The 27,705-nt window shown below is 34.3% G+C and overlaps 1 protein-coding gene across 2 annotated transcripts in view; it reads left to right on the top strand.

Moving 5' to 3' along the window:
• The window catches only part of LOC150108385 (U-scoloptoxin(01)-Er1a-like), a 74,049-nt gene that overhangs the window by 20,337 nt on the left and 26,007 nt on the right, over nt 1-27,705 (top strand). The window contains exon 1 of one of the 2 annotated variants that reach the window (XM_090415793.1): nt 15,718-15,738. The exons of the other annotated variant lie outside the window; for it this stretch is intronic. The gene's annotated coding sequence lies outside the window, so the exon portion shown is untranslated. Of the gene's footprint in view, nt 1-15,717; nt 15,739-27,705 lie in introns of those variants that run through there. 2 annotated transcript variants of the gene reach the window in all.

The following is a 27,705-nucleotide window of genomic DNA, read 5'->3' as shown; positions in this document are numbered from 1 at the left end:
GTGCAATGAAGTCCGAACAGGTGAATATATGGCTGAGTTTCAGGATCTTAGCTTTAGTCAAACGTTTATTCTCTCTTCATGTGGGTATGTTATTATGTAATTCCACTTCAAGATCTTTCATTATTATGAAGCATCCCGCTATTCCATACTTTTATTGCAATGTGGTTACTGAAGTTCCGGTCCTTTGTTGTCATTAAAATCTTCTCTTGTGCTTGAAAGAGAAAGCATTTTTGCTAATGTCAGAACTTTCATTTGAGTTTCTTCAAAGTTTAATATAGATTTTTTTTGTCCCTCGTTTCTGTGATAAGCACTTCAAGTATTCTGGACAATACACTAACGTGGTTCAAATAACTCTATTACAAGAAAAGCACCCAATGGTAAAGGAATATTTCACAATTATTATTAATGATCCAGCGTTGCAACGCGATCTGAAATGAAATTAGAATCGTTACTTTCATGTTGGAGCTGGGGATACCGATCCAGTTTCATTGCCGTTGTCATTCGCATCCTCTTGCAAAGAAAACAAATCATATTATAGGCTGTAAGTAAGGCATGGAGAAGCCATTCATCTAACTGAGTGAACTCCACAAAGCCGCCGTATTTGTTGTCAAGAGTGCTGTCATTTTTATTACAATAATCATTAGGATCAAATTCGATCTGCTGTAAGTTAGATATTTATCGATATGTAAGCCCTATGAGACAGATAAAATCCACAAGACACAGCATGACAATTTCAATTCTAATCCTTAAATCCTTATAGCCGCCGTAGCACAATTGGAAGAATAGCGGAACATTCGATTGGAAAAGACCTGGGTTCAATTTTCGTCGTGACAAGAGAGATCTTTATATGGGCTTTTTCTGTTGAAGGCGCGTTACCGATCTCATACGGTGGTAGCAGGGCTTTTTTCCCGGAAACTTGGGTTTTTCATCCCGCGTACAGATAAATCGGCATTCAGAACACACGCAATTTACAGACAAAAAAATATTGTTGTTGGTGACGATAGATGGCAGTAGTGTCGCAGTCGGATAATTAAGTAGGAGTGGAGAGGATGAGATGTATTTAGTGAAGTAGAGTAGTGTACCCTCCCACGATGAGTCCTTGGACTCCCTGAAGGTGTCACGTAATAAATAATAATAATAATAATTAGCAAATAAATCCAAGAGGCCTCTGAATTTTTTTTACATTTGAACCATACAGGAAATGTCGCAAGACTTATAGCATATCTGTTCCATGACTGGACAAAAGGATAAGAAGAAAGGAGGAATCTGTTAACATATTTCTGAAGAGCTGAAGGTTGTTTTTGCGGAAAGCAGAGTGGGGAGGCTGTTCCAAAGAACAGAGGGAGATAGGATGAAAGAGGAGGCAGAACAGTTGGTTCGGCGTGTTTCGAGCTGGACTGCAAATGGGTGTTGATTAGCAGAAGCTCTTATTATTAGGATTCTGGAGGAGAGTGGAGAAATGAGAGTGGCCAATTCAGTTGAGCAGAGCAATGTCTGAAAGTATCTGTCGAAACAGGCATAAGGCAGAAATTGAAAGTCTACGAGAGAGGGACTGAAGTGGATCTGTGTGAGAGGAATATGCTTATTACTGAAGATCCCGCCGAGAAATTCAATGTAATCGGACTAAAATGAAGGAGAAAAGGAAAGAGAGATACTTTTTCCACAGGCAGTCTATTCCAACCAAATTTCGATATACACTTGTAATTATTTTTCAAGTGGTTGTTTGTGTTCCTATTATAATTTCAGCCAAAATTGGACAAAACCAAGGAGAGATGAAGGGAGAAATATGCCTGTTTTTAATGTGGATTAAGTTCTTTAGATAAATTTAGCTTAATTGGAGTAAAAGTAAAAAGGGGGATGGAGATCTGTAAGGATGGTTCTCCTGCAGAATTCTACTTCGTGTCGAATCTTCCAGCCGATTTCAAAACAGTTATTTGTTGAGTTATTTTATGTACTTCACTAACCACTCTCCAAACAGAAAACCTAGTCCGTATACCCTTATTAACCACACTCTTACACAACTTCCAGGAATGGCTCCTTTTGTTCTCTTCCAATTTGTGATGTGTTGAACATTTTCTTTTGTATTAATCTCATAGAATCCTTTTAGTAACTTATAACTTGGTTATTTATAAGATATAGTTTGTTCCACAGATTTGTTTTTAAGTATCGTTTTTTTTTTATATTTTCATCGTATGGAATATGTTTTTTTTTTTAATTTTGTATTTCAGTATTTGTTATACAGACAGTTTTGTGATGTTAATTCTAAACCGCTAATTCAATAATGGAATAATAGCCCATCAAAGATACACATTGTTTCACACCTAAATTATAGAATTTTTTGGCATTGATAAAAACTGTACCTAAACAGGATATTAAATATAACTGATTCAAAATAGTCGTGGAAAGTTGTATAAAAACGGGCATTTTTAATAAATGTGAAAAAAGAACATTTTCATGCTTCTAAAGAAGTTCTTGGCCATTTTCTTACAGTTGTGAAAAACAACAAAAATACAACAGTCAAAATAAAGTATCTTTCCGTTAAAAAAAATTAAACTTTTAATAATGCAAGGATGATTATTTTGTCTTATTATGTATGGTAGGCCTTCCATTTTTAAGCATTACCAGTACCACGGTCTGGTACTAGAGATAGCCTTGATATACTCATACTACGTGTAGCGCCATCTGTTTAATATGAACCAGTTCACCCAGAAGGGAATGTGAGTCATACTATCACACACGTGATGTACAGTTCTGGTAAAAACAGCAGGAAAAACATGCTTTTTAAAGGAGGACGTTGAAATAATAATAAAAAAAAAACGAGTCGCGTGCGTGTCTACACCATTTAGGAACAAGGAATCCTACATGAAACAGATCAAAGGTGTAGTCCGTGAGTTGACTTATAGTCAGTCAACATCTTTATCCATTTAGTTGTCACAGATGTCACCGTCATGGAAACAGTTGACAATTTATTCATATCTGGAAAGCCAAGGAATTCAGTACTACAGTTAATAATGTTTCTTGTTTCTTTTCAAAAAAAGAGAACTCGCTGTATTTATTGACTTTAGTAGAAGATCTAACGATGGTAATTTTTCTGATCTACATTTTTTTCCGGCCTGATTGACTGAGTAGTTAGTTTTGCTCTCCGATGAACACGATTACGTTCCAAGCCCAGTATGCGTTATATCAAAGAGTTGTATGTTTGGTCTCTAGAGCAGAGTTTCCAGATTCTACACCCATGGTATTAATAGTAATCTGATCTAAGTTCAAAACCTTTAGTGGGTGGAATTCGCATGAAACAAATTGCCGCCTCGGCAATTTGTTTCATAAAAAATAGAGTAGTCATAAAAACCCGAAAGGATATCATTTCGAATTCCCTTGTGACTAAACGGTTTTCGCAATATTTTCCTTATAAGTTGCAAATTCGTGGGTTATCCAAGATGACGGGTTGTTAGAAATTATATTTGCATTTAAAAAATTCAGTTTTCAAGCATTTTGCTTTAATCACATTGCGTACACAAGGTTTATTAGAATATTAGTTAACGGTTAATGTATTCTTAACATAAAAATACCTATAAGACTGTACATGTTTTGAACGATCAATATTTTTTTTTCGATTGAAAAAAAAAAAAGTTAAGTGCTCAAAATAGGTAAAAAGGTAATTTTATGGAACGAGAATAGTGGACTAGATAATTCGGGAGCCTTGCTTAAAAAAAAAAAAATTTAAAAAAATTAAGCGGCCACTTCAGCTTCTTTGATAAGCAGGATGGTGGACTCCAACTCTGTCACGCACAAACCATTCATAAAATAGAAATTGAACCGATGGCTTATAGGTTGTCAAGCAGAGACATTATTCTTAGTCTAATCATATCACCAAAAAATAAATATAAATCAATAAATAAAATAAAAATAATCTATGGTACTTATAGGTTCTTAAAGCCCATGGTACCACAGATTTCCTGGGATTTTCGGAACCGTAATTTTAAGGATAAGGAGGGTTAGTTATATTCTTAAATAAATATTTTTGTATGAAACTGAGTGTGTTCTCCTGGCTGGTTCCTGGTTGGGTGAAAAGAAAATCCTTCCCACTTCTGTATGAAACCGGCTAACTCAACTTCAATTGAAAAGCTGCTATCTTTATAAAGTTCTTCTCATTCTAGACGAAATTCAAACCGAGATCTTTCCAACTAAAGGGATTTTGTCGAAACTGGCTACGCTACAGAGAGTCATAAAATAAAAAAAGATAAATAATTAAATAGATAAAAATAAATACGTGCGTACATACATTCTTGCGTAATGCTGAAGAACTTGCATTTATTAAATTTAATAAAAAAAAAAAATAAAGCTGTATAAAACGATCCTATGAAGTGGCCATTAAATCTATTCCGATATCAGACTGCGTAAATTAGCGAATTGGTTATTAAACATTAGCCCAATTATCAAAAATGAATTAACTTCCATTTCTTCAACTTGAAAATACCGATGCCAGTAAAAAGAAAGAAAAAAATTAAAAAAAAAAAGATTTATCGTCGTGTTTTCATAATAGCTGACAAAACGTCTTCTAATACACCGCATAAATTTAAAACTCGCATTTACCAGACAATAAATTCACGTTCATATTAGGATGCAGGTTAGAACGTGGTTCCCTTTCTTCAATAATGATCAGTACTGCACAATGGAGTGACACATATCCTGTCTTTAAATGGGACAGCACTTGCTGAAGCAGTTAAAGGTAGCAAGTTTTGACTATCTTTAAGCGACTATCTCATCAAGTAGCATAAGAAAATGACTTTCTAGTAATACTTTTAAGTTTAAATTCTTTTGAGACTTCTGCATTATTTCTAAGACCGTTGTATGGTTTATATGCAAAAATCGTTCCCACAACATTTGGACTGAGTTTTTCAGTAATCATATAATGGTTGTTAAATATTCGACGATATAAAAGACTATGGTAATAGATCCGGTGTGATCTATTGCCTATTATCTATTATCTACATCATCCGGTGTGACACAACTTTACACTTGGAGCCAGACGTGCCTAAAAATGTTTTATGCCTAATTTATACAAAAGGGATTCCGGATGACTAAAAGCATTAATATATCCACGTTTACTAATTCGCTTATAGTTCACAACATTTCATAGGTGAAATTCACATAAAAAGTCAGTATAAATTATTTTCTCATTAAAAGTTACCATACAAAAATTTATAATTCAGGTTTTCAAATATCATAGCAAAAGGGTTAAGTTCAGCATTATCCAGAAGAAATAAAATGGTTCTAAATTTGTTAGGAATGAATACAAAACATTCAGTTTTTTCGAGAATCGGAGACAATTCTCCCTTAGTGATATCCTATCCTATCCATGTAATCAAATGCATGTAATGTATATCACATGTAAACAAATGTATGTAACGTTGTATCATATGTAATGATAAGTATGTAATGTGTGTATCATATGTTATAAATTATTATAATTATTATTGCGAAAAAAATTATTATTATTATTATCAGAATACATGAATGTATCAAACGTAAAGAAATGTATGTAATGTTGTATCATACGTAAAAAAATGTAAGTAATGTTGTTTCAAATGTAAACAAAGGTATGTAATGTTGTATCATACGTAATCAAAACTATGTAATGTATGTATCATATGTAATAAATTATTATTATTATTTTAAAAAATATATTATTATTATTATTATTGTCATTATTCAAAATTATATTTGTAAACAATTCAGAATCGAATAAATATTGAAAAAATTAAAATTATTATTATTATTATTATTATTATTATATAGCGATAATAAATGCTTCAAATTATACAGAATACAAAAATATAATAATTAAACAATGAAACTATATTTTATGCAAATATATAATTATATACAATTCTAATACAATTATACTTTTTCATATTTTTGTTTTAGTTTCGTCATTATCTCGCTCTTTCCTATCGATCTTTGACGGTTCTTTTGTATCATGCTTGCTCTCTGGCTTTGCTACTTTCTTTAATTGGATTATTGTTTTATTTAGTGCAGCGAGGGGAGGAAAAGCTTAGAATAAATTCTAGTCCAGTCTATTAATTTTCAAAGTGTATCAACAACAGTTACTTCGCATCATAGAGTGATTCTCAAAATATCCAAAGTACGTGAAAAATCGATTTTAGATGTTATGGGGAGCTTTGTACATACAATTGTTAGAATATGTATACAGTGTGAGATTGCATGCATATATGCATGCATATCCTGTGTATAGATTTCAGAGAAACCCTATACACGGATCGGAAATTTGCAAGAAACAAATACAAAACATTAATATTTAAGAGATGGAGACAACAGAATTACAGCTCTTCGATAATCATGCTGGCAATGGTGTTCTCGTTACCAGGACTTACTAAAGACTAATGAAAATTATTATGGTGAGTCTGTCCTCAGGTTAAATAATAACGAATATGTACTTGCTATCTACACAAGTGCATAATGGCGTACGGTTCTTACATTCTTGTCAAGGATGTTTGAACAGACTGCGTTCATCCGGTTTGTAAGCATTGCTAATCAGTATCAGAGCAATATGACTTTTAACCTTCATTCGACACGTCCTTCAAAGCAGCAGCAACGACCTGTATTTCCTGTTTCATTAACGGTTTTCCAGACATTATCTTCTGTCGCTTTTGTGCCTGAAGTAACACAATGCTGTATTGGGGTGTTTAAATATCCAAACCCCAGAAACAGCTCCTTAATTCATCCAGACTTTTAAGGAAGAGATTCGGGAGGTATGCCGTCTTGCAAGGTACCTATGCCATTCTTGAAATACCTGAAATATCTCTTTAATAGGAGGAGTTCAGTAAGAAGCAATACAAGAATGCCAGAACTGAAAATGGATGATATGAAGGGAAAAAAAATCTCTCAAGCTAAACTGAATAAACCAGCACGCGAACAGCTACACGTATGTACAGCATCGTTCGGTGTGAGCTAGCGCCAGCCAATGGCAAAAAAAAGTGCAGATCTTAGCAATAAATTGAGAAAAAGGCGATGAAAGAAGCAGATAAGACAATTTGGATGATATGAAAAAAAAAAAATCTCTCAAGCTAAACTGAATAAACCAGCACGCGAACAGCTACACGTATGTACACATCGTTCGGTGTGAGCTAGCGCCAGCCAATGGCAAAAAAAAGTGCAGATCTTAGTAATAAATTGAGAAAAAGGCGATGAAAGAAGCAGATAAGACAATTTGTCAAATTAAAATTTCCGAGTTTTCAGGATTTCTGTTCAAGACATGGACTAGTCATTATTAATTCTAAGTTTTTTCTAAGTTTTTTTCAACAGTTCCTAGAACATTGTTTTAACATAAAGATGTGCACAAATTCACATGGATAGAAGATACAAGAAATAAGTAAAAGTCCCATTGATTACGGTATTGCTGAAATGGATATCTTCAACCTGGTTAGGGGACATAAGAGTATACAGGAGATTTGAAATAGGAAGCAATTGCTATTTACTTTTGAAAAGGATAAATATTGAAAAGAAAACAACATGTACAAAATTTTTTTTTAAAAAATTCAGAGCCGAGCATATTTCAGAAGAAAAGCTCAAATTTGGACATATTCAAATAAAAATGAAAGAATTTGAAAAGAAGAACCAAATCTTTAAGCGTCATTAGCAGAATCTCAAGAAGTACACACTGATTCAGCCTTATTTTCAAGGATACAAGCATCTAAACTTCATAGTAGACAAGAAGATTAAAGAGACAGTCTGGAAGAGAAGAATGAGTATCGCAAGTTCTCAGCAACTGAGTTAACATGTATCCCAAGAGAATACAGAGAAAATATAAAAACTAAGCTGTTTGAAAAGTACCTATACTATACAAAAGTAATGGGAAGAATTTGTTAAGAATATAGAAAATAACTATTAGGAAGGTGGCAAAATGTTCTAGGGACTATCGAAAAACTTAGAAATAGAGGAAAGAATAATAAAGGAATAAGAGATGACAAAAGTGGCATAAAATCTGTCTCCTTTTTTCTCACCTCGCTGAAAAATTACTAAACTACTTATATATAAGATAGTGTCCAAACCAATATCAACTTATGGATCCGAGAGCTGGATTAGAATAAAACAGGTCATCAAAGATAAGAGTCTAGATAAGAGTTTGAGAATATAGGGGAGTGAACAGATAGCATCAATAGAAAAATTATATTGAACATAAAAATACCGTATTAGGAACTTAAGTGTTACCATCCAGGAATGTGTGAGCAGAGCTAAACTAAGATCTGGGGGTGGTGGTGGGGGGGGGGTTGGTTGCATTTAACAGTGCCTTAAATACCGAAATATAAAATCTGACAATATAGGAGTCCAGAACAATATAAAGGAAAATTGTTCATATGAAGTCAGTAATAATATAAACTTTTCATGTAGTAATATCCTGTACACTCATTGTGTACAGGATACTGATGATGAATTTCTTTGTAATACCTTGAAATACTGTCATAAGAATGAAACAGTAGTTCATATATATGAAAGGAAAGAAACTCAATATTTTTTGGGATTCTTTTCTTTTTAATAAACCAGGACATGGATCCAGATTAGCCGAAAAGATTTTAACGACGTGTAAAAAACTGTTTCCACTTCCCCATGAATGTTTAAATAAGAGATTCTTCAAAAAAAGAAAATTTGTAAATCATTCTACATCTGCGTAAACCTTCGAATTATAAAATGGGTTGCATAAAGTGCGAGAAAAATTAAGTCCAATGCGAGCAGCTACTTCCAAGAAATGTTTTATGCACTTGGAGCCACTGCTTCTGTTGTTTTTCAGGCTCGCTAAACATATATGTGCACTGTATATTGCTAAGGCATCGTGATGACTGAAACATTTTTATGATTAAAATATAGTTTGAAAAATAAATGCGATATCATTCTGAAGCGTGTGCATTTTTCGCTCAGCCAGACAAAGTAAATTTTCGTCGACCAAGAGATTCTTGTCAAACATTTCGGTGTGTGTGTGTGTATGTGTGTGTGGTATCCGTTTTTTTTTTTTTTTTTTGAGATTTGATCAGTGTCGTGTTGCGTTCCAGCGATTTGGGACCACTGATCTAATGTATCAAGAATCACTTTATCACTTTTACTTATAATATGACAATATCATGAGAACGGAAATTATTCCGATTCATTTCCTAGCGCAATCAATTCATAGTACTATGTTAATTATTACTTTCTTCCACAAGAAACTGGTTTCTCCTGTTGCTAGACAACAAAATCTAGTGGAGAACACGGTCAACAGATAGACATAATATGCCCACGGAGACGATTAATATCGGATAGACCCTCCTTCCCGTGGCTTTTGGTACAATTCCGTCTCTTTCTCGCCTCCCCCCCCCCAATTTTACAAAGTGTCACAGAATTTCCGAAGCGGTCTCCTCCATTTCGTATCATAAAAATAAAAATATAAATATATTAAGTTTCTGATATGAAAAATCCAATCTTTTTAGAAAAACATTCCGAGTATGCAACACGTCATTTACGTATGTGTCACAGAGATAGCCCTTCCCTCCAATTTGTCGCAGTGGCACATTTTCCAGAAACCAAAAGTGTGACTTTATTTTACACCTAGTTCAGCTTTCCATAGAATGTATCCTCTTCATGTATTCCGTTGTTGATAAAGTCACCAATGCCAACTATGAATTACAAACGATTATTTCAAATGCTTTGATCAGTATAAATCCTGGTGAAGCCAGAAGTAATTCTACATAAGAGGAGACGAATTTTCTTCATTACTTTATGTTTTATGTCTTCTTATCTATTGAAATGAAAACAATTTGAATAATACTGTGTGTGTGTGTGTGTGTGTGTGTGTGTGTGTGTGTGTGTGTGTGTGTGTGTGTGGTATCGTCAGTTAACAGACATTAACATATATTGCCATCTTAATCCAAAATATTGGATAAATATAAGAAATAGCGTGAAATTTAAGGTGTACAAACAGAGTTGATCAAATAGAATGTGATAAACTACAAAAACTGTGCTTTTATTGTTCTTTAACACGATAACGTGTTTTGATGAAAAGCAAGATTTCCCGTTATTGATATACGGTAGCACCTGTCTGTTACACCAATCACGATTGCGATGGCGGAGAGTTCGGAGGTCATGATTTGTTTCAATGACTGACGAAACGGATATAAAGAATTTGTTTAACCTTCAACCAAAACTCTTTTGTGATTTCTTGGAAGGTTAAACGGTTGGAAAACAGACTTCCTTTTCTATTCCCACAGGTTCCCCCCTTTGACACTGACACGAATATTACATTCTGTGGTTAGAGGGTCGGAAGTCACGAATAGTAAATTCCGTTATCTTCCTACACTTGTTAGTATTAAAGAAGTTGGCAAACCCTTTGTCATCACAGATACGCTTGAGTCTAATTACTATTCTATTAGTGTGTTGAATTAAGGGGTCACGAAGAAATGAGAGGATTTATTTGAGGAGGTTGCTCAAAGACGTATTTGCCAATCTAATTTCTTCTTATTATTATTATTATCATCAATTTTTTGTCCTTCAGGAATGAAAGATGATAAAACTTTAGCGTAACTGATAAACTTCCTTTGCACACAAAATATAGAAGTAAGCTATAAAGATTAAAATCTCCCATGTTGAGTTTTTTTAGAGAATAGACACATAAAACGAAACAGGAATAACCAGTACAAAATTTATTGAAGGTTAACTCAAATTACGAAGGACAAATAAAGTAGCATTTTCTATATTCTAACAGACATGAAGGATTTTTTTTATCATCATAGATGACCATACTGATAACTGAACTTCATTCATTTTGCGAAAATGTCTCATAAAAATCCGATATTTTGAAATAATTCAAAATAAACTTTTATAGAAGAGTCATTCCGTCTGTTCCACCAAATTCTATTTCAGTTTAATACATAAACAGAAATGAAAGTAGGACATACGATTCGGTTCCGGTATTTGCTTTGTAGTGGAACAACACACAAAATTTGCTTTACTAGATATCGTAATCCACCAAATAAAATTTCTACTTCGATTTTAAACTGAACAGTGTCACAAACCAGACACTGTCTGGTTTTTGACACTGTTCAATACCTCTACAGATTGTAAATCTGAAGAAGAAGAAAACTTTTGTAAAATGAATAAATTATTGTCACTGTTAGTAGGCATAAAATCTCTTAAAAATAATAAAAGTGAATCGTTTTGGTGAAGAACAAATTTTGGTCCAGCAACTGTTCAAAGAGATAAATAAATTTTCACCGCCTAGTGTGAGACCATCAGGCCCCCCTCACCCCGCCAACTTATTGGAGATCTGACGTAGCTTGAAAGTCACTCTAGAACTGGATTCCCACATTATATAACCTCTTCCCTATTGACAGTAATGGTTTCAAACTATTACTGGAGATCAACATATAAAACAAGCCTCATTTGCCTATATTTATAAATTAAAATTCTGGTGATAAAATAATTTCCATAATTTCAATGAGTATAATTTTTTTTATTTATTCGTATGGGGTTACTTCCGTTCCTCCGCAGTCCCTTAGTTGAGTCTTTCTAATGAGGGATTAAGTGTGTATTTCATGACTATAGACCCGTGTGTGTGTGTTCACGGGCCGGTTTGCCTGTTCTCAGAGACGAAAAACCAAAGTTTCCAGGTTTTTCGTCCCTCGTTGAAAAAAAAACCCTTTACCTCCGTATGAGACCGGCTAACTCACCTTTAGTCGAAAGAGACCAGATAAAGATCCCTCGCGTCATAGAGGGGAATCGAATCCAAGTTTTTCCGACCGAAGGGCTTCGTCTATACTGACTGAGCTACGGATGCTCTCACTATAAATTAAAATAATAATTAAAATAATTTATCCTAAAATTAATCCATTCTGGTTTTCTAGAAACGGGGGAAAATGGCTTAGGCGCAAGTGTTGTGAAAGTCGCCCCGCCTAAAAATCTCTCTCAAAAACAAATTAACAAGAATTCACATACAACATAAATAGCATATAAACGGTATTTTAATATTTTCTATTCGTTACTTTCACAATAATTTTTATGATTTATTTATTTGAGAATTAAACGAACGAAATTAGCCTTCTTTTATACATGTAAACTGGCGCACTTTATTCATGAAGGCTGCACCTGAATTCTGAACTCGCCTGCACCATCGGTGAAACGGGATGATAAATATCTGGACAATACGTCCGAAAAAGTCTCGATGGTGTTTTTTTAATAGCCCATCTCCGAAACCATGGATTTGCGATTTGATGCTCGACATGTTTTTGTATATTCCTCCCTCAGCTTTTAACAGCGGAACTTTTTCCATATCTCCTTCGCTTGGCGTGACTATCGAAGGACACGAAGAATGGCAATTAGTGCGTTGCATTCCCTTGAGCTGAGATTCAACATTTCTCTTCTCGCAATAACTCGACTTTTGACTCTTTGAGGAGCTGTTCACCGTACCTGATGATGTGGAGGTTGTGGTCTGATTCTCCGGATGATCACGTATTACTTGAGTTATCAGCTCTGACAAAGTGTCGGATACATCGGTGGTATTCTGAATGTCCTCGCCTTTCAAAGTCGACATGATTTTAAACTGGAAATACTTTCTGATAAACCTTCCCGAAAAAATTGATGAAGATTATCTGTTTTAAAAAAAGAAGAAACAATCACATTAACAATGGATCAGATGTATACGATATCCATTGTTATTATGGATTTTTTGATAACACAGGTGATACTGATTGCGTAATTCAAATCTAATTAAACATCAAATGACGTAACAAAGTTGTTATCGCTGTTGTTGACGAAGGATATCTGTTAATGCTGATATTGAGTGGTTAGCACTTTGTTCTCCAGTCGAAAAGTATTTACCCGGATCGAGTTTCTAAACATTGTGTATGGAACTGAAATTATTTTAATTTTAGGACTAAATCATGACTTCGTCATCGGAATCTTTGGTAGATTTAGACATTGATATAGACTTTGCAACTTCTCTGTGGGATTTTGTGTCGGGTATGATTGACAGCATGCACGAAGAAGAAGAGGAAAAACGTAAATCAACAGGAAATGCGTATTTGAGATCATGTGACGAGACACTATCGCAGATTATAAGCAGTGGAAAAGAAAAGGAAGAAACAACAATGGGCCAAGACATGCCCATGGATCGAGATCTAATGATGGAAACTCCTCCTCCGGATTATAACAACTTTGAAGATGCAGACAGATATATTGAGAACAACAGAAAGATATCAGAAAATGCAGCCATTCCTAACAAAAACAGTAGAGAAGGGGTCCAAATGCATGAGGCAGCCACAGGAAAATACAACACAATTGGATGCACGAGTTCAAGCTGGCAATACCCGAAAGATATCAATAATTTATTAAACAATAGAATCTTATCTCCTTTCAAGAAAGATTCCGAATAAACCATCTCTTTAAATTGCAAAAAAAAAAAAAAAAAATCCTGATTTGTTCTCTGTAATTTCAAATTCTTCTATGTCTAATAACCCAGTTGCTTGATAAATAAATACCTGTTGTGCATATTCATTTGTTGCAAATCAATATCATACTAGTCGTAGTGCATTATCCTTAACGCTTTTAGAACTAAACCAAATGCGTTGTTCATAAACTTACGAAAATATGATCCTGTCTCACTTACTCTAAAGCATAAATATAAGCCTTGAAACCTGAAATCAGGTTTTTTCTTACGAACAAAGAAAACGCTGCAACCCCCCCCCCCCTCCCCCCACACATTACCACCGAGAGACGAAACCGGAATCTGTAAAATATTCTTTCTGTAGAACAGAAAGCTCCTATGAGAACTGGTAATGAACACATTTAGGGGGGGGGGGGGGTGTATACTATAAAATAAAAGTTACGACTGTCTTTGCGTACCACAATTAAAACATCTTGATAATGCCTGTGATTCGGAGTTGGATTCTTAAACTCTGTGACATACAACGCCTTCCGAACGATCCTTTCAGATCAAAAAATACGATAAGCATATTATTGAGGTTTAGATTTACTTGCAGATATTCAAAAGTTTCTTTCTTTCTTTTTTTTTGGGGGGGGGGTTCTAGAATTAACTCTAACACAGACCGCGAGGGAAACGAATTAATGATATTTGCACAAGGGATTTGATTATTACGAAAATCTCGAGATACTTCCCAATTTATATAAAATATTTTTCAACGGATGTCTTTAGAAATTTCTTTACTTTGGAAGCGTGATCGATACAGAAATCAAGGGCTGCAATTTAGGTGTTATACACTAAGCTTATTACAATTCCAAGAAACCAGCAATACTAAACAGGGAGCGTAAATAGACTCAACAAAGGCTCTAAGGGAAATCCCAACAAAAATGATCAATGTTTTCAGGCAGTCCGATGAAAGCTTGATGAAGAAGGACGTAGGAGGGACAAAAAGAAGCATACTTATTATGCTATTGCCGTTATGAATTCAGAAATATTTTAGATTTTATTATATACTCGTATATGGACTTTTATTGTGAAATATCTTTCCTGCGCATCTGTAGCTCAGATGGTTTAGACGCGCTTACTGGTTGGAAAGACTCTGTTTGAATGCCGTCTATGATGTAAAGAACCTTTATCAGGTCTTTTCTAATCAAATGGTGAGTTAGCCAGTCTCAGGGTTTTTCTTCCTGAAACTAGGGTTTTTCGTCCCTCAAAACAGGCAAACCGGATTCACTTCGAACGCCTGCACGGTAAAGTGTGAGTCTGCGCGTGAGCATAAATCATGACTTGAACCAATGACAACGGAAGCATCAGTTCCAAAATTTTGTTATGTTTTACGCTTCGGCGCGGACTTACACCGTGCCACGCAGGCTTTCGAAACCAGATCCGAAGGAATGGGTGAGTAATCCCTGTTCCTATAGTTTCATATGTCTGTATATTTAGGGAAGAAGAAAGAAAGAAAAAAAAACTACTACCACCTTATGAGATGGGCTAACTCACCTTCAGATGAAAAGGTCTTGATAAAGGTTATTCGCGCCCGAGCCCAGATTCGAACCCGTGTCTTTTTCAATCGAAGAGCATCACCGAAACCGATTAAACTACGAAGGTGCAATTCCAAAATGAAAGGAAGTATTCCTATCTTTGATTAGAAGCAATAATTTTCGACCCGTGTTGTTTGAAATTATCTTAACCCCAAATGCACTTGTTCTAAATATTATGTATCTTTTGATATACAATCTTTATTTTCTACTTATACCACAAATTTAAAAAAAAAAGAATTATTCTGTTTTGCGATATGGAAGTATTTTGCAATTTTATACTTTTTTTAAAAAAATTACATTTTTAATAAATACTTCATCGTGACCATTATAGAGAAAAAGAATAAGAATTAGTAATTCTCTATCACGATATAAGTTGAGTGCCCCACCTAAATATAAAGTTCTTATTTTATTTGTATATAGTTTTTTTGGATAATTAAAAGTTTACTATGAACTGAACTGAAGTAAACTTTTTTGAAGTCAACGTTTTGTGTTGGATTACCATAAGCCCATTATGACCGAATATTTTTCATTTTCACAGCACTGTTTCGTCTATGGTCTTGGATATAGTACAAGAGTAGAATTGGAAAAATATTTTAAACTGTTAATAATGATGTCGAAGATGTTGTGCACTGCATATTTCTCAAATAGTCTTGGAATACCACTGACTGCATTTCCCTATGTATAAACTTCAATTTTGAGTTATCGGGGCGGGAAGCGGGTTTTGTTTAATAGGTAGGTATGCTCTCAATCTTTTTGTTCATAAGAAGACGAAGTATCTATTATTTTTTGCATGCATAGAAACAAGCATACAAATATAAATTAAAAAAAAATACAACGTGTGTAATGAAAACATCGATTCTTCTTCCCACAGTCCACAATAAGACAGTTAAGCAGATATCAAAGAACATTCCTCACAGAAATCTTCTAGTCAGTTCATGGTCGGTGCTTATCTTTCAGCCCTGAAATGAAGTACTTGTCCATTTTTTTTATATTCTATATCCAGTTATTCTAGGTCTTTCTCTTTCTTGGGTTCCTGGAATATGTCCTGCAAGGACTTCATTGGGAGATCATTAGATCTGCTACTATTACGAAGCCAGACAAGTTGTTTATTTCGAATATGTGTTATGATGTTATCGCTTAAACGAGTGGTTCCCAATATTTTTCCACTTGTGTACCCCTTTTAAACCCATTTCTATAAATTGTATCCCTTGTTTTTAAAATAGCTGTTTTTACATACTGACACTTTTGTTCAGTGCCTATCTTAATGTAAAATAGTGGAAATGAGGTAATGATTTGGAAAAGGAAAATCACTACACTAAACGTACCACAGATTTAATTTTACAATATTCGTAATACAGAAATAAGTATAATCTCATGTTAAATATTGATAATGATGATCAAGTATTTAACAAACTTTTGATTTATTATTATTAATAATATTTATTTGTGTTATCTGAAAAGTCTGTAATAATTGGTATACAGATCACTAGCCGATTGAAACATTGTTGGTGACATCGTTGAGCTTGCTTTGATGCACTTAGTTTCTTGAAATTAGGCTCAAAAGATGCAAGATACAGTCTTAAATCCGGACTTGCATTAAGCTTGTTACAGTACTCATTTTTTATGAAGTTGTAAGAAGAAAAAGCTCTCTCCACTAGTTCAGTATTAGTAAATGGCAAGAGGTATTTGAGTACCATCTCACTGAGCTGTTCGTGTTCCTCACTGGCATCTACCCAGAAGGTAATAAGATGCTTTCTTTTAAAATCAGAATTTAAAGAAGAATCGGTTGAAAGTTCGATTAACTGCTCTTTTTCATTGATCGATAGTTTAGCTTCTTTGAAGAATTCTTCATTGAAGGGATCTGCAATCGATTTGTTTTATTTTTCACGTTGAGGGAAATACTTATAAAAGGACACTTTGAGACCTTCCAAGTGACTTAAAATATTCTCTTTCTCGTTGTGAGATAGGTGCAAGTCATTCTCAGATAAGAAGTTGTGCAGAGTTTCAAAAACCTCTGGCTGAACTCTTTCAATACAAGATTTCCAAAAGCCCAGTTTTTTAATCATTGACTCAATTTTGTCGGCTACTTTGAATATAGTGATTGAGCTGTGTTGAAGTTTCAAGTTGAGTTTGTTTATTTCTATAAAAATACCTAATAAATATGCAAGACTTTGAAACCAATCACTGCCATGAAACTTTGGAGCAAGACGGAAATGATGGTCTTCAAAAAACCCTGGACTTCATGTCTAAGTTCAAACAGTCGTGTAAGTACTTTACCACGAGATGGCCACCTTACCTCCGTATGCAAAAGTAATATGCTGTGAAGGCTGTTCATTTCTTCACACAGCGCTTTAAACAATCTGGAGTTTCGTGGTTGTGACTTAATAAAATTTACAACTTTTACAGCCTCATCAAGAACGTCTTTCAGTTCACTAGGAAGAGGCTTGAATGCAAGAGTTTGTCTATGAATGCAGCAGTGACTCCATGGTACATGGGGAGCTACTTCTTTAACTCGGCCGCGTAGGCCTATAAAACAACCTGACATAGACTGGCTCCATCAGCACATACCACAATTCGACCAACTAATGTCCTTTTCAATGAAATAACCATCGATCACATTAAAAATATCTTCGCCTGTGGTACGCTCTGTCAATGGGTAACAAAGCAACAGGTTTTCCTTAATTTCATTTTCTGTCAAGTACCTCGCGATGATGAGCAAAATAGATAAATCAGCAACATCTACACTTTCATCGACTTGGATGGAAGAGAATTTACTTTTTTTAATTCTATCTACTGCTGCAGCTTCAACATCGTCAGACATATCCTGAATTCTTCGAGACATTGTATTGTTTGAAAAAGAGATAGTATCGATTTTGCGGATATGTCCTTCCCCAAACATACAAAAAACGGCATCCTAGGATAGATGTACAAGGAGAAATTAAATCTTCAGCTATGGTGTGGTTTTTACCACATTTAGCTATGCGATAAGCAATACCGTAGGAAACCTCAACTGCATTCTCATTGTTTTTCTTTCCTGACGTTATGTATGAAGTTACATTTGGACGCTTTTCTAAGCGCTGAAAATAACGTATTTCTTTGTTTTTATACATAAGATGTTTAGTTTCTAAATGTCGCATCAGTAGAGAGAGTTTCAAGCAACCGTTGGATAATAGTTCCACCCCCCCCACACACACACAAAGGGTTAGGACAGTCATCATCCCCTACTAATGAAAACTCATTTAATATACTCTTCACAGTATTTCCTTTTCTTCTGTGTAATACCTGAGGCACGTGCCTTTTTACTATCTCACGGAGTGGGTGTACTCATAGCTGCGGACACATGTTGAGAAGTACTTAGCGATGGGTTATAATCCACATCAAGTTTTGGTTTTTTTAACCGTTTCTGTTTTTAACCACTGATCCATAACTGACACGCTTAAAAATCACTGATAATAATAACTGAAACTACGTTAAACATTAAATAAAAAAAAACTACTTGAAAAGAATCACAATTAAAGACAACGCACTTACTTATACTCAGTCAATAACTGAACTGATCAAACAGTCTGGCTACGGATATATTTATATTTTTGGAGAAGTTCTAGAAACGTCGCAAATGGAAGTCAGTGGAAGGTTCGTTATCGCAAAGGTCATTTCTTAGTATAACACGTGATTGTTCTGGAAAGGAGGATGGATGAAAAAAGTGACGCAAGAACTGCGCACAATGATTGGTATTGAAATATTGGTAGAAGAGTGGTTTGGGGAGGGGTTCATAGCCACCCCCTAACCAATCATCATTCGCTAATGTGAGGTTTTGAAGTGTCTCCATTAGCGGTGATTCAAACTTAACATTTATTGTTCCATGACTAACGTTTTTTGCATTTTGTTTACTTTATTGTTTTTCCGCCATTATTGATTCTTTTTCTTGCTCTAATATTCTGTCTTCATCTTCTATCTTAATTAAAGATATTGCATAGATATTTAAACCGATCAACTTATTCTGCAGATGTATTCTTGAGGGAGATTTTTTTTTCCGTTTCTGCAATGGCACTTCTTTCCTGACCAGAAGCACAAATATTGGTCATAGTTTTTGATTTTTAAGAGTATGAGTATCCTTGTGGTGATTTCCCGAAGATCCGATTTGTTTTCTGCTAGGAGAATACAATATCATCAGCAAAGTTTAGATAGTTTATTCTTCTTCCTCCTACTGTCACTCCAATATCACAACTCTCTAGGGTTTCATTCATAACATATTCAAGAAAGCAGTTAAATAACACTGATGATAATCTGCATCCCATATCAGTTTAGATAGTTTATTCTTCTTCCTCCTACTGTCACTCCAATATCACAACTCTCTAGGGTTTCATTTATAACATATTCAAGAAAGCAGTTAAATAACACTGATGATAATCTGCATCCCTGTCTCGCTCTCCACGCTTCATTGGAAAGGGCATGCTACTATAGTTCAGCTTGATCTGAGAGGTCACTTCAGAAGATGAGTACAGAGATTTATTTAGTCAATCGTATTATTTTTCTATCTATGAACAGAATGTATGTATTTTTCTCCAATGATAGGGAGTGTAAAATTTTATTATACTCCTCTTCTTTCTAAATCCAGCCTGAAAAATCTAGATTCCATTTTTGCTTGAATTCATGGGAGTAAGATTATAAATATTTTACTTAGGTGGCTGATAAGGCTACTTGCTAAAATTATTGCGCATTTTTGCAGCTTCCTTTTTTTTTTTTTTTTTTGGAAATAGAAATATGGAATGGAAATAAAATAAAAATAGCTGTCAGTCTTTTGACCAGATTTGCCACACCTACTGCAAATTTTGTGAAGTGCAATAACAATATATTGGTTATCTCCCCTTCTTTAAACAGTTCCGATGGATATTGTCAACTTCTGCCACTTGTCCTATTTTTGATCTTAAAATAGCTCTTTTTACTTCTGAACGTATAGGATAATCAGCATTTTCTGTTATCACTGAAAGAGTTCTCGTTAAACATTGCTGATGTAAGCTATTATCAAAATATTAATAGTTAATAAAGCGATAATCACCATTAAATAAATGGATCAAAAATTCAAAATAGAACAAGAATATAAAAAGATCGGACTCAAAAACAAACAAGCAAATTTATTAAGAAATCGGAAAAACAAAACAAAGCAAAAAAACAGTTTTGTTGACAGAACATATAAAACGTAGCAAATTGTTGAAGCCTAAAAGGCAAAGAAATTATTTCAAAGAAGTTTCCCACTCCACTTTTCATCCCATTTGTTTCATTTTTTAATAGTTTTTATATTGCCACTACGGTAAGTGAGTAAACATAACATAAATTTATTCTGCCTTACTTTTAAAGCAGTGCAATGCTCAAATGCCGGTCTGCTTGGCCGAGTGCAATAAGAGTCTCTGCTATGAGACAGTTTAGCTGTCTCACTAAATTGCTGAGAGAACTGTAAATTATAAAAGTTTCCTGTTATTCCCATATGGCTCAGCGTTTCTTTTCGGCACTGAAAATAGCGAAAAACAAAGTTAGGAAATATATCGCTGTAAAAAATTTTCAGCGTGAAAATATTGCTATCGTTTTATATAAAACAATGCTACACTTTGCACTGACAAAAGCTAAATACTTTCTAGAGCTCCTTCCCCACCTCTCATATACATACAAATTGTTAAACATTCCGGCACAATATATCTATTAAATCATCATTAAGATGAGGTTGGGTGTCAATTAATTCAACAATGGTAAGTACGGCTGCATGGGAAATTAACGTATCACCCTCATGCTGTGCATCAGAAGATTCACAACTTGAGTTCAATATCTGTTTAATGGTGGTAACTCAATTTCGATAACTGTACCTTTTCCGAGGGTAATCCATCCACCTTACAGAACACTGACCATTAGAAAATAATTTCTGAGTCACACTAGTGTTTATACATGAATGAGGAAGGGAAACGTGAGTTGATGGATGGTTAGGTGAGAACTCAAGTCTTCGTTCTCTTATTAATGAGGAGACATTGTCTCCTCATTAATATCCTTAAGCTCTTCTTGATACCAGCTGTATGGTTCTTAACGTCGCCTATTTTTTGTACATTTATTTGAATCCCAAAGTCTTCTCCGAGATCTTCCTCTTTTTACCCTTACCTAAAGGTTGCAACCTGTCCCATGTTGTTTTTGTTGTGGCCCAGTAAGAGGCAAGGCCTATACTCTAAGTGGAGATCACATTCCTCCTGAAGATGAGACTGAGTGTCAACTGATTAGTTGAGAGTCAATGACCAGTGCTAAATTTAAATTTAAGATCGGATAGTTCACTTGTCATGCATTTATCGTGGTGCAGACTATCGGAAGATAGACACACGATCCAAAGTATCCAAAAGCTCACCTATAGCCACTTTAAATCCTTTAATATTTAAACTTTCAGCAACATTAAGAAGTGCAGCAGGTGGCCCGCGAGGTGCTCACTTTACCTCTATACATGAAATTCACCATCGCTTTCGGATCTGTGTATTTTATGTCCTTGAGGATCACAATGGGATATGGTTACAAGAATTGTCAATAAATAAATTGAAAAAGAATTGACTGCATGCGGATAATAGTACTCTGTGAGCTCGAACTTCCACACATTAAAGTTACATCTACAAGAGATTCCCTAGAAAGTAACTGATAAAAAAAACAGGTAACATTTTGTTATGGTGATTGTTCCATTTCAAATATATGGTCTGAGTTTCAATATTTATGAATTTCATAGTTATTTATAATCTAATGAATGTAAATCTATACAGCATATACAATATATGCATATACATATACAGTATATACAGCAGCAATCTCAGAAGTCATATTTTCACTGGCAGTTACTTTAATCAATACACCGGTGTCGAGTCAGGCTTAGACACAAAGTCAAGATTCCCAAAACCTATGAAAGAATCACAACGTGATTCTAATTATATGGGAATACGGGATATAAAGTAAACTATAAAGTATCGGCGACCACTAGCGTGAGCTAGTGGTCGCCGATACTTTATAGTTTACTATATTCGGCAAGAAACTCTCTGATTCCAATCTTTGAGTTTCTTATTCGGTTTTAAAGCAATGTGGGATTTAATATCCCCTTAATTTAAATAATGTTTATATCGCCGAAATGAAGCTTATTAGCTCTTTATATTTAAGTAATTTAATGGTTGCACCTGTTTGGAAACTCGTATAGCAGAGTATATAAGTTCTTTTCGCTATACACTTTGGTATTAATTGGTCTAGCTACTCACTGATGAAGCCCTTCCACCATAATGTAATAACAGCATACATTTCCTAGGAAATGTGTTTTTACATTATGGGAAATACCTAAGAATAGCGATCAGAACTTCACCACCTTCGCTACGAGTTGTCCGGTATTGTACTACGTACTAGGGTCACTTGCATTAGCTCACGCTAGTGGTCGCCGATACTTTATAGTTTACTATATTCGGCAAGAAACTCTCTGATTCCAATCTTTGAGTTTCTTATTCGGTTTTAAAACAATGTGGGATTTAATATCCCCTTAATTTAAATAGTGTTTATATCGCCGAAATGAAGCTTATTAGCCCTTTATATTTAAGTGATTCCAATTATTTATAGTATAATAATATAAATCAACTTCTTTACAAACTGTTAATATAAATCACCGGACACAGGAACTGAAAAAGACACCCCGTTATCCAATGCGCCACCACGCTATCAACAGATATCCCACCACCAACTATAGCTATATCACTTAAATTGTACCTTTATTGCAAATCATTTATACCTTAAAATTGATTTATGACTAAACATTTCTGTGTGGAAAAATATAATTTTTTTTTTCAAGTCAGTGTCGTTTAATTTTTTTTTTTTTTGTAAATATGGGCCTTTTAAATTTATTATTATTGTTGTTGTTGTTAACTAGGTGCCTTTTAATGCATATCTATAAATCATGAGTGCCTTTTTAATTAGGTTTCATGGACAAATGGGTCGCTCTCTTTAGCGCTAACTCAGTAAACAAGTACATTCATCTCTATTTGCAGTCTTCTGTACCATACAATACCATACTGTAGCGATGCATTGCAGTGGCTAGTTTCTCAAAACACATTCAATTGTCGTTAGTGAACATTTATTTATACTTGCTTTGCAAAGAAATTTTGGAGTATGCTATCCGGAATACTAATTATCAGATTTTAAACTACGCAGTTTAAAATCTGATAATACGTTTACCACTAAATTTGGGACGCCTTCATAAACGTAGTCGGAAGACCAGTTGCCTAAACAATCAACTGAATAAGCAACTAGTCTTCGCAGAGTTCTGAATTCGAATCTCCTCTGGAAGATCGGTTTTATTTATTTATATTATTTACACCTACAAAATAAACTGGCTCGAAAAGAAACGTGCTTAACAGACATGGTATACTCGTTAGATAGCGTTAGTTGCTTTAGCATAATCGTAAATAACAGTCTGTTGATGTACTATATATAAAAGAAATTATGTGGCATCATATACTTACCTTAAAATTAATTTAACTCATAATAAGAAAGAACTTATATAACATATAAGCGCCTCCGTAGCGCAATTGGAAGAACGACGGTACATTGCGCCCTTCGATTGGAATAGGCCTAAGTTTCGATTCTCGTCGCGACGGGAGGAATCTTTATCTGGTCGATTTCAATCGAAGGTGAGTTAGCCGATCTCATATGGAGGTAGCAGGGTTTTTTCTCCCGGAAACTCGGGTTTTTCATCCCGCATACATACAAATCGGCCCTTCAGAACACACGCAATTTACAGACAAAAATTACTAGTTGTGGTGGTGTTGGAAGTGGGCGGTAGATGGCGTTGATGGAGATGATTCGTAGTAGAGGTTAGGTGTAGAGAGAATTGTAGATGTCCTCCCACGATGAGCCCTCGGACTCCTTGGAGGTATCAGGAATAATAATAATAATAATAATATCTACTCGTTTAATCTATTGAAAATTACATCCATATAACGAACGTCTGCTGTTACCTGACGAATCACAGCAACGATATTTCTGTCAGAAACGCACCCGTGTGGTCAAGCTTAAAAAGAAAACAATAAATAAATAAATAAATATATATATATATATATATATAAACAATTTAAGCAGTTTTTCAAAATTACTTCGGCTAAGCTGCGTGTGATAGATAATAATATCTCCACGAGTCCGTACACTGATCGTGGTAGGTTCACTTAAAAAAAAAAATTAATCAACACTTATCAACAATTTATATTATGAAAATATAAAAGATATATGTATAAAAGATATATGTATATGTAAAAGATATATAGATGTCCTCCCGCGATGAGTCTTCGGACTCCTTGGAGGTATCAGGAATAATAATAATAAGAATAATAATAATAATAATATTACTTTTTTTCATAGACGCAGCTAGAGCACGTTATTATGTAAATTAAGAAACTGGTCATATATGGTCCCGTCTATCCGTAAACAATCTACAAAAACTTCGTCGATTTATTTCTTATTTATTGTTTTTATTTTGACATTTTTTATTGCACGAAAAGAATTAACTCGATACTTTTAATTTAAGACAAAATTAGTAAGTTCGTATTTTGCACAAACATTACTTATTCGCAGAACTTCATTTAGTTGAAGTTCAGTGAATGAAATGCTATCTTACGATATAACTGTGTATAAATTAAGATCTAAAAGATATAAGCTCCTCTTAAATTAGATAATGGAATGTTCTATCCCATTCCCTCCCTAAACAAAAAAAAAGTACAGCTAACTTAACAGAATACACGTGTAATAACTAGTGATTGGCAAGTTTACCTCATAAGAGATGGCATTTAGTTCAAAATCAAGCCAATTACCACCGTATTTCTAGATTGTATGCCGCTTAAATAATTATATTATGCTTATTCTTAGTCGTCTGCTTCCTACACTTTTCTTGATGCCAAAGACTTTGAATTGTAGGTTGTTTTGTTTTGTTTTTTTGCCTATTCATTGGACATACGTCCGATGAATAAGCAAAAAAAAAAAAGACCGAGTTGGACACTGAGACCGAGTTGACCACTGTCATTTTTTATTGGAAACTTGAAAATTTCTTCTGCTAAAATAAAGAGTATACAGTATTTGATAGACATAAACCACTGATCTTATGACGTTAGTTGCCTCTGAGAAAATTTTAAACAACAAATCCGCTCTATCCATTCTCGATGTCTTTCAAACATTTGTAAGATTCATTTCGGTTCTCGAGTCATAAATGTTGCACTGGTTGCAGAGACTCTCAGTTTTATTACGACTTTTACTACTAATTCTTCCGGTCAGTGAGGTTTGGAGTTGCTGTTTTATAAGTAATAAGATTTCTTTGTGTTACATGGATTCTGAGATGAGAAAAGAAATTGAATATTTCATGATCTAGGACACGTGGATTCTCGTCAGGATATTCTTCCTGTTCGTTGAAGAAATTAATTTCCTTTATCTGTGAATATGTGTAGTCAATAATGCAGTAACATTTCATTAATTCTGCAAATCTCTAATCACATTTCGTGGCAAATCGGCTTAGTCAGGTAAAATTCAGGTAAAACTTTTTCCTGGATATTTTTTTCTTTATTTAGATTACTTCCTCATGCTTCTAAGATGCACTCTACATACTCTAGAGGGATCAGCAAGGTTCAAAGACCATAGTGGATCAAAAAGTAGTGAAGTGTATTCTTCGTGAGAACAATTTTCCTTTTTCTTTTTCTAGCATTGGAAGATTTTCGGTATATTTATATTTGTATTTTTGTAATATGATTAATAAGCAGTTGATTTTATACTACTTTCGGCTTATGGTTTATCTGAGTAGCTGCTATATCAAGCAGATTATTATGTGAATGATTGATCGTAAAACAGTGTTCTGATTCAAAACGAATGCTATTAATCCAAATAGTAGAACTATTTTCCATTTCCTTAGTGAACAGCAAAAGTTTCCTAAGACGTTTTCATTTGCAAATTTCCTAAGATGTTTACATTTGCAAGTTTCCTAAGACGCTTTGTTAAGGTGAGTAGTTTCAAGAATTATCTTTCGAAAGAAATTGGATTCAAATTCTTTCTCTGACTAAAGTGTCTTTCAGTCATAGGTAAGAACGGGTATTATATATTAAAAATTCGTATTTAATAAATTAAACCGCATTGTTTCTTTCTGATATCTAGATAAATAAACTAAATCAATTCATCCATTTCTTTTCATTTCTCCAAAGAAATTAGGCGTTCTCCCTAATTTTGGAAATTTGAAAACTGTGATCGTGACTACAAGCGATTTGTAGATTCATTGGTGATGAGATTACAATAGACAACTGCTGTATCCTGCTTCTAATCTTACCTGGCATTATTATCTGAAATAACACTAGTTCTACAATCTATTTTTCTGATTTTCAGAATTAAATAAAACTGGAATTTTCGAAATAAACAACCCTATGTCTGTGCCGAAGATCGACTAACTCGGAAACCGGTTTAAAAAAAAAAAGACATAGAAAAGTCTATTACAATGATCTTTCTTTTTGATATTTAGATGTCTATATCTGTCGTTCTCGTAAGTTCATTTGGACAGAATGAGAATGTTTGTTTCTTTCAACTGAAAATCGGGAGTAGTCCCATCGCTCAGTTCATATCGTCAACGATGTTGTTTGATTGGAAAGACATGGGATTGAATCCCATCTAGAAAGCGAAGAATCTTTAAAGGTCTTTCCAACTGAAGATGAGTTCTCTGGACTCTATACTGAACTGACAGGATTTTTTTTCTACTAGAAACTCCTGTTTTTACTTGGCAAAACAAACAAACAAACCGGCAAGAAAGTGCGTCGGTTTGACACTCTTTCCAGACAGTAGATTGGGTTTCTACCCTTAGTTGTTTTGGCATTAATTCAAAACAACCTGAACCTACTAAAAATCGAAACCCGTGATCTGTGTTCCGATTTTTCAAATGAAACGCTAGCATACGATGCATAAGATGACCCCCATAAGATGGTGTCTCCAGTAATTATGGAAAGATTGTAACAAAAGAAAAAGAAATTGTACTTTAACGACACACACACACACACACACACACGCACGCACGCACGCACAAAAGGAAGTTGCATAATGAATATCAATTCTTCAAAACATGTACTTGATTAACTGACAGAACAAAATTTAAAATATAGTACTTCATTTATATCACTTGTATGGTTAAGCTTGGTCCCTTGAATAACATTATGCCTGTTTTCAAACCTAATACATCATGACAAATATGGTGATGAACTTTAAAAATTATTCATAGATTGCGTGGGTTGAAGATAAATGTATTATTAACTTTATTGTTCGCTCTGTTAGCACATGCAGCAAAGTATTCAATCATCTCCACCACAGGCGAAATCCGAGCTAGCATGAAAACGTTTTCGTGAGTAAAATTTATGTTTTTTTTTTGTTTTTTTTTTGGCCTGGAATTAATTATCTATCATTCGTGACTTTCGCATATTTGTGACTTACACCTATTTCATTCAGTAAAACAGGCAAATCAGCCAAAAGAATGTACGCCATTTATAGACATAATAACTAGTCTTATAGTCTTAGTTACTTCGGCTGTATTTTCCCAAATAACCAAAAAATTCAAGTCTGTGCCCAGTTAACATGTGGCAACTTTCATTTACAGTTTGAGGAATTAATGGTAAACTCTTATTTCCATAGTTGCTATTC

Source organism: Typopeltis vanoorti, chromosome 3 (assembly GCF_054136105.1).
Source record: "Typopeltis vanoorti isolate ZY-2024b chromosome 3, IOZ_Tvanoo_1.0, whole genome shotgun sequence".
In the NCBI taxonomy this organism is placed as follows: Eukaryota; Metazoa; Arthropoda; class Arachnida; order Uropygi; family Thelyphonidae; genus Typopeltis; species Typopeltis vanoorti.
This window is presented reverse-complemented; position numbering and strand designations above follow the sequence as displayed.